The 14,217-nt window shown below is 55.8% G+C and overlaps 1 protein-coding gene across 9 annotated transcripts in view; it reads left to right on the top strand.

Annotated features, from left to right (window-relative positions):
- Window positions 1–14,217, top strand: part of TNS1 (tensin 1) — a 181,496-nt gene that overhangs the window by 36,257 nt on the left and 131,022 nt on the right. Inside the window, exon 1 of one of the 9 annotated variants that reach the window (XM_030327641.1) lies at window positions 11,279–11,483. The exons of the other annotated variants lie outside the window; for them this stretch is intronic. The gene's annotated coding sequence lies outside the window, so the exon portion shown is untranslated. Of the gene's footprint in view, window positions 1–11,278; window positions 11,484–14,217 lie in introns of those variants that run through there. 9 annotated transcript variants of the gene reach the window in all.

Genomic DNA, 14,217 nt, shown 5'->3' with positions numbered 1-14,217 from the left:
GGGGGAAACTGAGGCCTACAGCGGGCCCGGGGTCCCTGGAGAGGGGAGAGTGGCAGGCTCCTGGCCAAGGTGTCTGTGCTGGCGGCGTCGGCCCCTGGGGCTCCTCCAGGACGGCGCTGCGGGTGGGTGGAATCCACAGGGGTGAGACAGCGAGTCCGGAACGTGCCGAGGATGCTTGGGGCCGCTTATCTCGGGCCAGGAATGCGCTGCAGTATTATTAGCCGACGGCCTTCTCGCCTTTGGAATAACCACCCGGGTGGCGTGGCAGACATCTGTCCAGTTCTGCCTGCCCAGACAGTCCACGGGTGCCTACACCAAGCCTCCCGTGGCTGGAGCTCACACGTGTGCCTATGTGCAAGTGTGTGTGTGTGTGTGTGTGTGTGTGCGTGTGCGTGCATCCTTGGAAGTATGTACATGGATCCGTGTGTGTGTGTGTGTGTGTGGATGCCAGTGTGTGTGTCAGTGTGGATCTTTGGGGGCCTTTAGGCACAGGAATGTGTGTGCAAAGAGTGTGCATGTGTATTCTGTAGACATAGTTCCTTGCCTGTGTGTGCAGACAGGTGTGTGTGCATGAGTTTAAGTACATGTGCTTGTGCGTAGTGCTTGGGTACCTGTGCATACATACACAAATGTGTGTGTATGTGAGTGTGCGAGCGTACATGGTTGTGTGGCTGTGTCTGTGTGAGCGCTGCTACCTTGGGGGAAGCAGGTGGCCCCAAGGGGGCCTGGGGGACAGGAGGTGGGTAAAGGACAGAGGGGAGGCTGATGAGTCCACCAGGGCATGATGAGAGGCTGGGAGGCTGGATGGCGAACCACGGCCAGACATGCAGGGCAGAGAGCAGGGGCTGCTGGGCTCTTGGCGCCTGGGGTCTGGGCCTTTCCCCTCTATTGGACTCTCCAAGGCAGCATGAGCCCTGAGGTCAGCCGGCCTGGGTCCAAGTCCTGCCTCCATCGCCCACTGGCCATCACTTGGGCAAGTGGCTCCTCAGCTTCTCCAAGCCTCAGTTTCCTCATCTGTATGGTGATGGGCATAATAGTGTCTGCCCGGTAGCATTCATGAGAGAGAAAAAAAATGCAGTGCCTGGGACATAGTGAGAGCTTGATAACTGAGAACATATCACCATCATCATCATGATTATGGACTCCTCTGACTGCCCCACATCTAGCCTTGGCAATCCCTCTGTGGTCGGGACCCCAGGCAGGATGGGGGACCCCCAGTTCATTCTTGCCCGATAGTAAGATGGAGGCCAGAGAGGGCACAGATCGGCCACGGGTCACCAGGACCCAGACCCTGGCTCCTGGGGACTCTTCCCTCCTGCTACACTGCCTTGTTCCTATTTCTGGGTTACCAGGCTGGAGAGGGAAGGAGAGTCTGGCAGGCTTTCTCACCTGGGCCAGCCGCTGCAGACAGCCCAGGGCCAATCTGTTTATCATTCAGCTTCTTAAAGGACCGAAGTTTCCACTCTCGGTCTTAACTGCTCTCCTGTGAGTCTCCTGCTTTCCAGCTCCCCTGACCCTGCTGCAGATCTTGAATTTCAGATGGAGATGAGTCAGCCCCAACGAAGGCAGGCCCCAGGGTCCTCACCCCCTGGCCCAGTCCTGACCAGGAGAGCTGGCCATCTGGCAACGTCCTCGCACCTGCTTGGGATACCGCAACTCCACCTTCTGCTCCTGACTGTGGCCAGATGGGGTGGGATTCCTAGGGAGTGCTGAGCCCATTTAGAGCTGAGCCCCCACCTGGCCTTCCTGTGCCCCTGCCAGCACATCCCACATCCTCTGTCTTGGCCCTGCTGGGCCTCTCTGGACCTCCCAGGTGCCAGGACAGCTGCCCGCCTCCGGGAAGCGAGCCCAGAGTGTCGCCAGGACTGTGGAGGTGGGAGCGGGCACTTTGGCGCCTGGGCATGGTGGGCGGGGTGGGCAGAGGCAGGTGGGGTCTGCCAGGATCCCTCAGCCTGGACAGGCGGTGGTTGCCCTGGACACCAGCTAGAAGAGACTTGTTCCTCATAACCATCACCAACTACCTGGAAGGAAAAGAAAAAACCAACAACAACAGCAAAAACAGCCATCAAACTTTTTTTTTTTTTTTGAACCTGCTGTTAATGGCCGATTGGCTGTACATTATTAAACAGGCAGCTGGAGATCTGCCAGGGTAGGGTGCTTGAGCCAAGACTCCCAGCTTGAACACAATGTTCCTAGGAAAACAGTCACCCGCGGGGTCCCTGGGGAGGAGCAGCCAGAGGGAGGGGCTCTAGCGGCTGCCCCTTGCCCTGCTCACCCTTCCTGCCCTGGCCTCTGTTCTGGTCATCGGTGGGGAGCAGGACTGGCCTGCACCTGGAGCCCAAGAGTCCTTTATCTGGCCCTGTGGGTCCCTCACCACCCCAGGGGCCTGAGCCCCTCTTTCCTTCCTCATGGTTAAGTGGACACAGTCCTCCTTCCATCCCCGCATGGCTAAGCCCAGCACCGGCTCTCCTGGGGGCTAGTGTGATGCAGGTTGGGAGCTGGACACATGACTCTAGGGTTGACTGCATTGAGTTCCTCCCTATGGTGACATCGGGACTCCCTACTTGTCCTTTCTGGGCATTAGCTTCCATATAACTATGATGAGAGGATTGGGTTAGTCAACTCTAAATTCTTGTCATCGTTTGTGAGCCCAGAATTGGGTGGCCCTGGGGAGAGCCTGGGGTGATTGTTTTCCAGAGTTTGGAGCCCTTCTTGCCCTATCCCTGGTCCCATCGGTGTCACCAGGAGCCACGTCTCAAGCTAAGCCCTGACAGGAGGGGCTGACCACTGGCCCCATTCACATCGTTTTGGACAGCCCCTCCAGCCCCCTGGGAGCCAACCAGGGGAAAGGTCAAATGTCTGAAGGTGATAGCGAGTGGGAGAGTAAGCTGGGGCTCTGGTGTTTGGGTGACTTCCATCTTGGTGAAGCCAATGTGGCACAAGGGAACATGGATAAAAAGCACAGAATGGGGTCGAGGTCACCACCAGGGTGGGCCTGCCACGTTCTGCATGGTCAGGCTGCTGCTGGCATGTGTGTGTGGGTCATCGGCTTGGGCACTGAGTCCTTAGGAGCCCTCCATGAACCTCCTGGACATAATATGACATGGTGCTTTGGAGAACCGCTGGGGTTCAGGCCTATCGTCCCGCCTCTCTGCTCTTGTCTTGCTGACTTTGGGCAGGCGACTTTGCCTCTCGTGTCTGAGCTCCCTCCACTGTTCGAAGGGGGTTAGAAGGACATCTACTCCCAGGCCTGTGGTGGGGAGGGAATGAGCTAATAAGGCATGTGTGGGGTTTATAATGGGGCCTGGCACATGTTACGGGCACATTAGCCATTAGGATCTAAGCGATTCCTCCCTCTGGCTTTCCGGTCTTTCCCCTTGCACCACTCAGCACTGTTCCTGATATGTGTTTGTGCTTCTGTTTGTTCGGCGTCTCGTCCTCTAGACCAAGTGTCCCTGCGGGCAGGTGCTCCATCTGGCTTTGCGTGTGATCCACCTGTGGTGCTGGCCTGACCCTCTGTGGGCACTCCAAAGCATTTGTTGAATGGATGGGTGAATGTATGAATGAATGAAGGCCAACTGGAATGGGATCAGAAGCAGGGAAACAACCGAGTACCTGGAAGGTGGAAAGATCCAGAAACTGTGGAAGAGCTGGGAATGCCCAGCCTGTGAAACAAGTATTTGGGGAGAGTGTGAACAGGTGTGTGTATGTGTGTGTGTGGGGGGGGGGGGAGAGAGACAGGAAGCAGGTTGCCACTCATTGGAGCCTTCCAGCCTCAGCTGGGTGTGGGAGCGGGCTCTAAGGGCCTGGTGTGTGAAAGCAGAGGCTGGCGAGTGAGCATCTGTCAGGCACAGGAGAGCCCGGCACCCAAACAGGATGTCGATGGGCAAAGGCCCTGAGGTCCCTGCTGACGTACTGTGGCTGCTTCAGTTAGGAGAGTAGTAGCAATCGTAGCTGATGTCTCTGAGCATCAGTTTCCTTATCTACAAAATGGGGTTCATAATGGTCAATATCCATAGGGTTGTTGGAAGGATTGAAGTTAATATCCACGAGCTCTAGGAATAGTGCCTGGCACACGTGAAGCCCTCAATAAGTGTGAGTGTTTATTAAACAGGGCCTAAGACATCCGTGAGAAGGAGAGATGAACTGGGACTCTGGGGTGGAGGTGGTGAAGGCTTCTTTGAAGGAGGAGGATGTGGGGGATGCTCTGTGTCAGACTCTGTAATCATTTGTCAGAGTGGTTCATAACTTGCCTGAGGTCACACAGCTGGTGAGCGGGGTAGCCAGGCTTCAGTGATGGTCCGGGTGGCACCAAAGCCTAGACTCTTTCCCTTCCCATCCCTGGGCCTCAGTAAGATAGGGCCAGCTTTCCCTGGCTCTCATACTCCAGGAGGGACGGCCCTCATTTCAAGGTGAAGCAAAGAGATTATTATTAGCTGTAGGGTAAAAGTCCTCTGGAGGGAGTCTCCAGCTCTGTTCAGCCCTGAAAGTGCTATATAATTAAGAAAATATGGCGGGCGGGAGGGGAGGTGAGCGCTGAAATTTTCAGCAGCCCATTGCCACAGAGCACAGAGCAAGAAGTAGTCATACGAAGAACGTTGGAGGCCTGAGGTTCAATGTTAAGGAGAGGGAATGGTGGGGTGAGGGTCGGTTAGGGGGTGAGAGAAAGGAAGATGCACGGAAGATGAGGAGGTGGGAAGGCCATGCAGGTGATGAGGGGCTGGAGGGGAGGAATCCAGCTTTGGCAGGATCTGGGCTGCTGGGGAGCTCCAGACTTTGGGCAAGGGTGCCCATCTGGGGCCAGACCCCACAGAGCAGTGGCAAAGGGTGAGTCTTGGTGGGGGTGGGGGTGGGAGGCCAGTTGGCCAGCCTGGGACAGCATGTGCGAGCCAACCGTTCGGCCACAAGCCTGGCTCCTCGCCTTCTCCAGCTCAGCAGCCGGCTTGGCTAAAGGTCAGCTCCCAGGCTGGGGCCAGCATGCTCCCTACTGATCGGCGCCCACAGGCCTGGCCTTGTCAGGATGCCGTTGCGTCCTTAGCAGCTGCTCAGCTCCTGACGGATGCTGCCTTTTGGATATTCAGAGATGAATGGGAAATGGTCCCAGGCTTCAAGGAATTCACAGATGAAGAGGCAGGGAGACAAAGGAGGAGTATGTAGGCAGTACAGTTTGCCCTGGCTCACTTTCTCAAGACAGTTTTTCAAATATTGGACGATGTATGTTGTGTCCTTTCTTTATCGTCAGAAATAAAAATTGGGCTCAATCTCTTTAGCCTTTCTTGCGCTTTTATTCAATAAATGCTTATGGAGTGTCTTCTGCTGTCCTCTTCTGGATGCTGTTTGGTTTACAGAGTATAGGAGAGAACTCAACACGTCTGATGATGTTTGAGAGGCATGGAATAGAGTAGAACTCTCATCTCCTTTGGTCTAGATTCTATACCTCTATTAATGCAACCCAAAGAGCATGTGCCTTTTGGTGGCAGCCATATCCTCCTGAGAGCAGAATTCTGAATTTTCTGTTTTCTGTTGCCGCTAAATCTTAGACTTTTCCTTGCATGAACTATTATCAATTCAGTGTTTTTACTTTATGACTTTTTAACCTTAGTTTAGGACTTGACCTCAAGAGAAATGTTCCCTTACTAATTCTGGTCTGTTTGTAGTGTCAATTTTGTATTTTGGTTCAGTTCAACATCTTTCTTTTGCTTTTTTACCTTTGTGTGCTTGGTAAGCCTTGGTTCTAAGTCTTCATCCAAGTTACTGATAAGTATGTTGGACAAGCCAGGGCAGAGGACAGAGCCCTTTGGCAAGTCAGGAAGTTGACATTGATCTATTAATCAACACCCCTTGGCTTGCTGGCTCGGAATCCACTCGGCTTTCTATCTCGTCTCCAAGCATTTCATCACGGCTCCTGCCAACACCTTCCTGAAATCCAGATAACCTGGGTGTGGGGGATTCCCCGACTGTCCAGTCTAGGGACCTTGTAATAATGGGGTTAGGGTGGTGGGTGTGTGTGTGAGGGAGGGCTGTGGGTTCTCTGAAAGGATCCAGGCTGAAGCCGGTGACCATCGCTGGTTTAGGCTTGAGAGGAATCCTGTCCCAGAGGCGATTAACTCCCAGAGTCCCTACAGCTTTAAAATTGGCTTTCTCGGGGGAGACAGGGATTTGTGTGCAGTGAACTGGCACCAGCAATGACTTTCTGCCAAGGACCAATGTCTGCCTAGAAACGTATTCCAGCAATCTTCCGAGGGATCTTCGAGGTTGTCAGATGGGGGGATGGAAGCCAAGAGGGACCAAGGGCGTCCCCTGGTCACCAGGGCATTGGTGGCCGAGTGGGGCTGGACCCCAAGGCCCTGACTTCCAGTCTGAGGTTCTTGGGGCTGGATCCGAGTGCCTTTCCTGGGTGGAAACTGAGGCAGGCTCAGGAGGGAGGGGCTGCCAGCATGTGTCTTGGGGGCAAGCTGTTGGCAGGCCATTTTTCTCATGCTTCTCCTGTTCTTTTGATCCTCTGTCCTCAGACCACAGGCGCAAACCAGAGAGGAGGAAACCAGAATGTGGAAGGCCTGGAGCTTCTCCCTCCCTGGGGCAGTGTGTGGCAAAGGGCCCAAGGCTCTGCCCAGCTCTGTACTCTGAGAGATGCTGGGAATGCATGCAAATGAGATGCAAATAAGGGACAGTGGTGAGGAGGGGGTGCCCCTGCTGCTGCCTCAGTCTGGCCTGAATGTCGAGGATGACAAACAGAAAAGGAAGAGACCTGTGACCTGGGCTGTGGAGCCCAGCATCAGGAAGGAAAGGAGAGGGGCTCTGTGGGGCAGCAGGGTGGGGTGTGGCTTCTGGAGCCAGCTCTGGGGAGGGGGGCACGCGGAAGGGGGAGGACCAGAGAATGGCCCTGAGATTAAAGTATCCTGGAGAAAGCCCAAGCTCATCTCTAGCTGCAGGGGCGGGGGGGGGATGTGGTCAGAAGGGAGAGGGTGCAACTCAGTGCACAGACATTGACCAAATGCCTATGGTGTCCCCCACGGCCTGGCTCCCAGCCAGCTGTGTTATGGGCCCAGCAGGATTCTGAGGCCCAAGGCCTCTCCCCTGGGGACCTGGGCATGTGGCCCTCCCTGCCTTCTCTGTGGTAGAGAGGGAGGAAAAGAGTGGGGGCCAAGGGCGCTAGAGGGGAGTAGCTCCAGCATCTCCCTGCCCCCTGTGCTAGGAAGATTGGGAAGCCAATTCCTGCCTGCTGGATGTTGGTCTACTCATAGCCCAGCTCAGAGGAACTTGCCCTTAGCTCCAGAAGGATCTGGGAACCTGGCTCTGCAAGAGTGGGGGATACGTGACACATGACACGATGACCTCCAGAGGGAGCGCTGGCACCCAGCATTCCCAGTTGTATTGGGGAGTGAGACAGCCTTGAGTTGCAAGACCTGGATTCAGACTCTGTTTCATCAGCTTCCCTGTGGTCTTGGGTTAACTGCTCTGAGCCCAGCTCTAAGACTGGGATAAGAATGACAGCTTATAGCCGTTTCTCAGATTTGAATGGGGGCCTGCACGGAAACACACACGGGAAAGTTTTGGTGCAGGGTAGGTCCTCAAGTATCGATGCAAATGGAATGAAGGATAACACGGGAGCAACTCTGTGCTGGCCCATGGGGCCACGAGGCCAGGGGGAGTCTGGATTCAACATTCGCTGGCAGTATTTCCCTTGACTTTATCTTTGCCCTTTCTTCTCTGTCTCTGTGTGTCCCTTTGTCCTCCTTTCTGTCACATCCCCTCCTGTTCCATTGAAAGTGCCTAACTCAGCACCTGGCCCCGACATGCACGATTCATTTCGCTGCTCTTCTCAATGGCTACTCTGTGGCTCAGTGGCCCTGTCCCAGCGCCCCCAGCTTTGTCTCCTTGCTCCTTCTGGGTCTCTGTTTCTGACCCCCTCTTTGTCCTGCTCTCTCTCCTCCTGACTTTCCTTGCTCTCTGTTTCTCCTGCTTCTATCTTCCATCAACAAGCATCCATTGACTCCTTGCTAGATGCCAGGCACAGCCCTGCTACTTTCTGGGTTCTGTGTCTCTCTCTGCCTCCTTGCTGCCGGCCTCTCTCCCTCCCACCCCTTCAGCCTCCTGCCCTCCCTTCCCCCAGCTCCACAGTCTCCAACACTGGTATTATTCAGTTTTATGAGAAACCCCCAGGCCTACCCCTGAATGGACCAACCACAACTGGAACCAGATGTGCAGTCCAGCACGTGGGGATGGGAGGGAGGGAGGGAGGAGGGAAAGGGGCATGGGCTGGCTTAGGAGGTAGGGAGGGGATGGGGGTTGGGAGATGGAAAACCCTGGGAATCCCTTGTCTGCTCTGGCTCAGGGGAGGAGGGCTTTGTGGAGGGGAGGGAATAGGGGCTAAGTAGTCTCCTGTAGAAAGCAGCTCTCACTCTGTGTGTGTGTGTGTGTGTGTGTGTGTGTGTGTGTGTGTGTGTGACTATGCATGTGCATGTGTGAGAGGCTGAGACTGATACTGGTGAAAGTCCAGGGAGGGACTGGGGGTGGATGGTCAGCTATGGGACAGCTCTTAGAAATAAAGGGAAGGCTACTCAATTTCTTTGGAATCTCCCAGCTCCTTGGAACCCCCTCCCTCCCATCCCATCTATCCTTGACCTTCTGTCTGTGCGGTTTCTAGAGGCTTACTGAATTCATGCCTCCTTGCCCCAGGAGGGCTGGGAAAGAGAGGTGGTATTGGGGTGGAGGATGAGAGTGTCACCTCCAGTGGCTCCTTGCTAGCAACTGAAGCAGGCATCTCTCAGAGCCTCCTGATCTGCTGCAGATGATGCGTGAAGGACATGGTGTAAATGATCCTCAAGTCCTAGCAAGGTCAGTTTTTCTGATGGTCAGTTTTTTATATAGCTTTGAAGATAAAAGTCTGCCAACAGTTATCTTGGTACAGCTTTGTGCAGAATCAAACATTAAAAAGTGTTGGTTTATTCAGTCTGTAGCCAACCATACATCTATCCATCACTCCACCATTTATTTATTCAGTCTGCATTCACTGAGAATCTATGCGGCCACCTTGCACTGGGTACCCAGCATGCGAGGAAAGGGGAAGGAAATGATGAATGAATCTTCGCTCAACTCACTGGGACATAGACAAGTGCACCCAACCAGTGAGTGTCCCGGCATTAATGTATGAGCAAGAGCCCTCAGTGTTCAGAGGAGGGGCCAGCGCCTACTGGAGGGGCAGTTGCAGAAGGACCCAGGGAGGATGTGGCTTTTGAATTGAGGCCTGATCGTGGAGAAGGAAAAGGGGGAATGGTGCCTTGAAAAGGCTTAGAGGTGGGGCTGTGTCACAGAGGGTCCTTCTGCAGTGCTGGGACTGGATCTGGTAGGCAGTGGGGAGCCTGGGATAGTTTGGTGTCAGTCAGGGTGATGGTGGGGTGTGGGTTGGAAGGAGGAGATGGGGAGGATGGCGTGTCTGCCATTCGTGACCCAAGACAGGGAGGGGGTTTCCGCTTCTGTGGCAGACTCCCCATCTACCTTTAGGGGAGCCCAGATTGCTGACGTGGAATCTCTCACTTCCCTCCCCTGACCAAGGCTGAACCAAGCCCCTGAGTCGATGTTGGTCTGCAGGGATGTGGGAGTTAGTAGGACAGGCTATTAGGATTCATCTTTGTCCCAGAGTTGGGACGAGGGAGGGCTAGACTCTTTCCTCACACAGGCCACAGTCTCAGAGGCACATTCTGTGGGGCCACGTCTCTCCTATCTCTGTCTCTGGCTGCACCTACACACTCACGGAGGGAGGCCACTGGCAAGGGCTGGTAGGTTTAGAGATACTGGGATTTGGGACTCTGGGAATCCAGACTCTCCACCTGGGAAGGGGTGAAGTCATCTTGTTCTGGAGGCAGGGGGTGGGCGCAGTGATGCTTCCATCTCCACCCTGCCCACATTAGGGTCCTGGGAAGGTGCCCTACTCCTCCCCCCCCCCCCCAATCCCCAAGGCTTCACTGTCACTGAAGCAGGGGGAGCAGCCCTCCAAAGTACTGATCGTTGCCCTGTGACACTGGCCCTAGATGCCCCCAGATCTTTCCCGAGACTGTTTGTCCCTCCTCTGGGCCTTCCCTGTCACTTTCCTGGGGAAGCGTTTGGATGAATTAATAAAATTAGTGAGTGTTAGAACTGGAAGACATCTTGAAGACCTTTGGATCCAAACTCATCATACAGCAGGGGAAACTGAGGCTCAGAAATGCAGGTCACTGGCCCAGATGGGGAAGAGAAGGGCCTTTCAGTGTCTGGAGAGCTGAACGGTGAGGAGCTTGGCTCTGGAATGAGCCTATCCAAGGTCGACTTTCTGCTCAACACCATCCTGTGTGGTCTTGGACAAGTCACCGAAGCACTCCAGGATCGCTTTCTTCAGCTAGAATAACAGGGGAGATTTGAAGATTAAGTGAGAGAGAGAATATTCTTTAAGTGTCCGGCATGCAACAGGTGTGTTGCAAATAAATGACTTTTCCCTTCTCCTCAAACTAATCCTGTCCACTTATCTTCAAACTTTTCAAATCACGTTTCCCCTGATATTTTTAATTATAAATAAATTTTGTCCATATAGGAAAGTTGAAAGGATTAAATGGTAAACTCGGTAGGTTCTATAATGAATCCTTTGGTATATTTGCTTTATCACATTTCTGTTTATCTCTCCATCCATCGGTCCATGTTATTGTTTGATGCGTTTCAAAGACAGCTGAAGCATGCAATTCATTAACCGGAGTTCCTCTTCGCATCACTTTTGCATATAAAACCACAAATGCCTTCACTCAACCGGGAGAAAAAAAGCAGAGATGAAGAAAAAAACGGGCTCAGAAGTGAGATTCTGGGTCTCCTGTCACAAAATGAGTTGGGATTGGCATAGAGCAGGGTGCTCTCCAAAAAATTGGGAGTTGCCAGTTATTCTGATTATTATCATCGTTACTGCCATGTGACCAAACATCCTTCTCCGCCCCGCAGCCCTTTGGCCATTTCTCTGCTGCTCTGTTTCTTCCGTGGGGTCCTGGACCTCTTGCCACCTGTCCTCCCGCTTCTGCCCCCAGGCCCTCTGACGCCTCCCTGCAGGTCCTTGGCTGGCTGCTGAAGGAGGTGGGGGCTGCATTGCGGGGCCCCAGGCGCCCGCCCTGCCAGGAGCTGCCCGGAGTCGGCTGAGCGCTTCAGGGGTTAAAGGCGGCGGCGGCGGGCGGGCTGCTGGCCGGCTCGGGGAAGGAGGCGGTGCGCCGCCGGCCCGCCCGCCGCCGGGGGAGGGAGCCGGGCGAGCGGCGCCCTGGCTCAGTTGCTCCCAGCAGTGGCCCTGGGACCAGCTCCGCTCCTGCTCCCGCTCCCGCCCGGACACAAGGCTTACTCACGCCCTCCTCCCGGCAGCCAGCTTACCAGCTTCTTGCCAGCCACAGCTGCTGCCCCGTCATTGCCCACTGCCTCTGTCCCAGACAGAGGGGCACCCAGGCACCCGCCCACCCGGTGGCTCTTCTGTCAGAAAGGTGAGTGTGGGGTGTGTGTGTGTGTGTGTGTGTGTGTGTGTGTGTGTGTGTGCTGGCCTGTCCTACTGATGCTGTCAGGACCTCCCATCACATAAATTAGGGGAGGGGGAGGTCAGCCCACCTGGTCACCTGTCCCGGGGCTAGGCCAGCCCCCAGCCCCCAGCCCGACCTGTCAGTCCCCTGCCCTCATTGTCTGGTTCTGGCAGGGTGTCTGGGGTGTGGTTGTCCCCCGCCAGGAGAGACCAGTCAGGAGGAGTTTTGTTTGCCGGGGAAGTTGCCGGTGTCAGTGGCTGCTTGAGACTGAGGCCAGCAGGGCGAGAGGGGGTGGTCGGGATTGTGGGTCTGCGGGGCTCTCCTCCCCTCCCTGCTGTCCATACCAGGGGTGCCTCAGGAGGGGACCAGGTGATGGGCGTGGGCATTTTTCCTCTTCATTTCTTTCCCCGCCACCGCTGGAGCTGCTGCCGGGCCCTGTTCTCGGGGCTCCCCTTGCTCCCACCTCTCATCTCCCAGAGGGCCGCCCAAGGCTTCCAGGGAGGGTCTAGTGGGCCCGGAAGGGTTTCCCCGCTGCGCTCACCTCCCCGCAGCTTGGGTCCCTGGGTCCCTGGGCACAGCCTGGCATAAGTGCCCCCTGCTGCCCTCCCCCAGCCAGCAGCTCTCATTCCCTCCTCACCCCTCTGGGCAGAAATGGCTAATCCAGGTGGTTAATGAACAGACACACGCAGCTGCTTTCCACCCCCCTCTCCTTCCTCTCTTCCCACCCCTGTCTCCTCCTCTGACCCTCTGATGCCCTGCCTGCCACCCTTTCCCAAGTGGGGGAGTCTATGCAGAGCTAAACCTCAGTGTCTGGCCCCCACCCCCCAATTCAGGACCAGGGCCAGGACTGCCTGCCCAGATGTTTCTCTGCTGGCCACTGTCTTAGAAGAGGAAACTGGGAGGGGGTGACCGAGGGGTGACCAGGAGAAGCCTGCTGTGCCCCCCAGCCGGGCTCCCTGCAGGGGATGGGGTTAGGGGACAGGATGGGTGCTGGGTAGGGGAGGGCAGGACAAGCAGTTGTGGGGTGAGGCTCAGAGGAGGAACTGGAAACCAGGGTTCCAGAATCTTTGGGGACAGGGGTTTTCCTTCTGGAAGCTGCAGAACTTCTTCCATGTGGCAGAATCAAAGCAGGGGGGTCAGGAGGGCGTGGGGGAGCACTCTCTTTCCTTGAGTCTCTGCTGGGCCCCTTCCTGAAGCTGCCTGGGTGGGGTGGGGACCATTGTGGCTCAGACTTGGCCTTAAGTCGCTTCTAACCCTGCCAGCTGGCGGCTCCTCCTGTCTCCCCCACCCTCGCTGTCCCCCAGGACCTCAGAACTGGTTATAGCCGAACCCCCCCTCTGCCCCGACCCCTTTGGCCCAGGGCTGGTGGGGACCTGTGTCTGCATGGGGAGCTGGGTGGGAGAGCTCTCAATAGGACCAGTGCTGGGATCCCCGCTTGGGGAAGGTCTCCTGGAACCCCGAGGTTTGGGAGCCAGGACTTTGATTCAGAGCTGAGAATTATCAGGTGGTGGAGGAGGGGGCGTGGGAATCTCTGCTTCCAGACCCCTGCCTCTCCTTGCCTATCCCTCTCTCAGTACTTCTCATTCTTCACTTCCCACAGAGCCCCAGCCGAGAATCTCCCATGGGGGCCACAGCCTCCAGAATCGCAAACACCCTGGGGGTTGGTGGCCGGGTGTTGGGGGGCTGCTGGGTGGGGTGCAGGGGAGTTCAGGGCCAACCTTGCCGTTGGATGACCATCTTCTCACCTCTGATGGACTGTAGCAGAAGACCTGGAGTTTGAGAATTCTCAGTGCCCTGTTAGTACTGAGGTGGGAACAGGAAGCAAAAAGGGAGAATGGATTTTTGCTTGGTGAAGGAAGCTTGGCTCAGGTCTGTTGAAGGGTTTCTTAACAAGCCTGCTGGTCAGCAGGAGAATGGGCTGCCTTGTGAGGTAGTGAGCCTCCTGTCCTGGGGAGAGTTCGGACAGCGGCTTGAAAACAGCTTGGAAGGATTCCTGAGCTGGGATGCGGTTAGGAGAAATGACCCTGGAGGTCTCTTGGGATGCTGAGGTCCTGGGATTCTTGAAGTCAGGAATTCTCGGACACCCGGAATGGGAGAGCAGGAAGGCGGTGGCCTTTGGCCTGGGGCGGGGGCACTGTCTTCTCCTCCCTGCCAGTGTTTGGGGAACAGAGAGCCCGATGCTCTCCCCTCGCACCCATCGCGTACTCTCCTGCCAGGTCTGCCCCAGCTGCTTCCTGCAAGGATTCTGAGTTTCTTCCGATTCTTCCTGTCTTATTCTGAGCCTTGCCCCGCTGGTTAACCCCACAAGGGCCAGCACAGACCTGTGTATGGTATGGAATGGAAGGGATGCCATAGACCTCACCCCCTGCCCCCTGCAGTTAGAGCCCATGCTCCCAGCTAAGGGGGCTAACTGGGGGCCAGTGTGTGAGGATTAGGGATAGGGGTGTGCTTTGAGGTTTGGCAGCTTAAACCCCTGCCCAGTTCGTACCCCCTGACCCTGGCCCTCCCCCCATCCCCCCCACAAGCCCGTGAGAAGGGGCCTCCCCAGCCTGCAAGGACATAGTAGACAGAGGAGAAGTGCCAAGGTCTGAGATGCAGAAAATCCCCGCGTTGGCGCTTACCTGAGCCTCAGTTTCCAAATGTGTGAAATAACACAGGGTGGTCAGGGGCAGCTTGCAGTGGTTTGTGTAAGTCGCAGGGG

Source organism: Lynx canadensis, chromosome C1 (assembly GCF_007474595.2).
Source record: "Lynx canadensis isolate LIC74 chromosome C1, mLynCan4.pri.v2, whole genome shotgun sequence".
NCBI classification, from domain to species: Eukaryota; Metazoa; Chordata; class Mammalia; order Carnivora; family Felidae; genus Lynx; species Lynx canadensis.
Note: the sequence above shows the minus strand (reverse complement) of the source record. Positions and strands in the feature narration are given on the sequence as shown.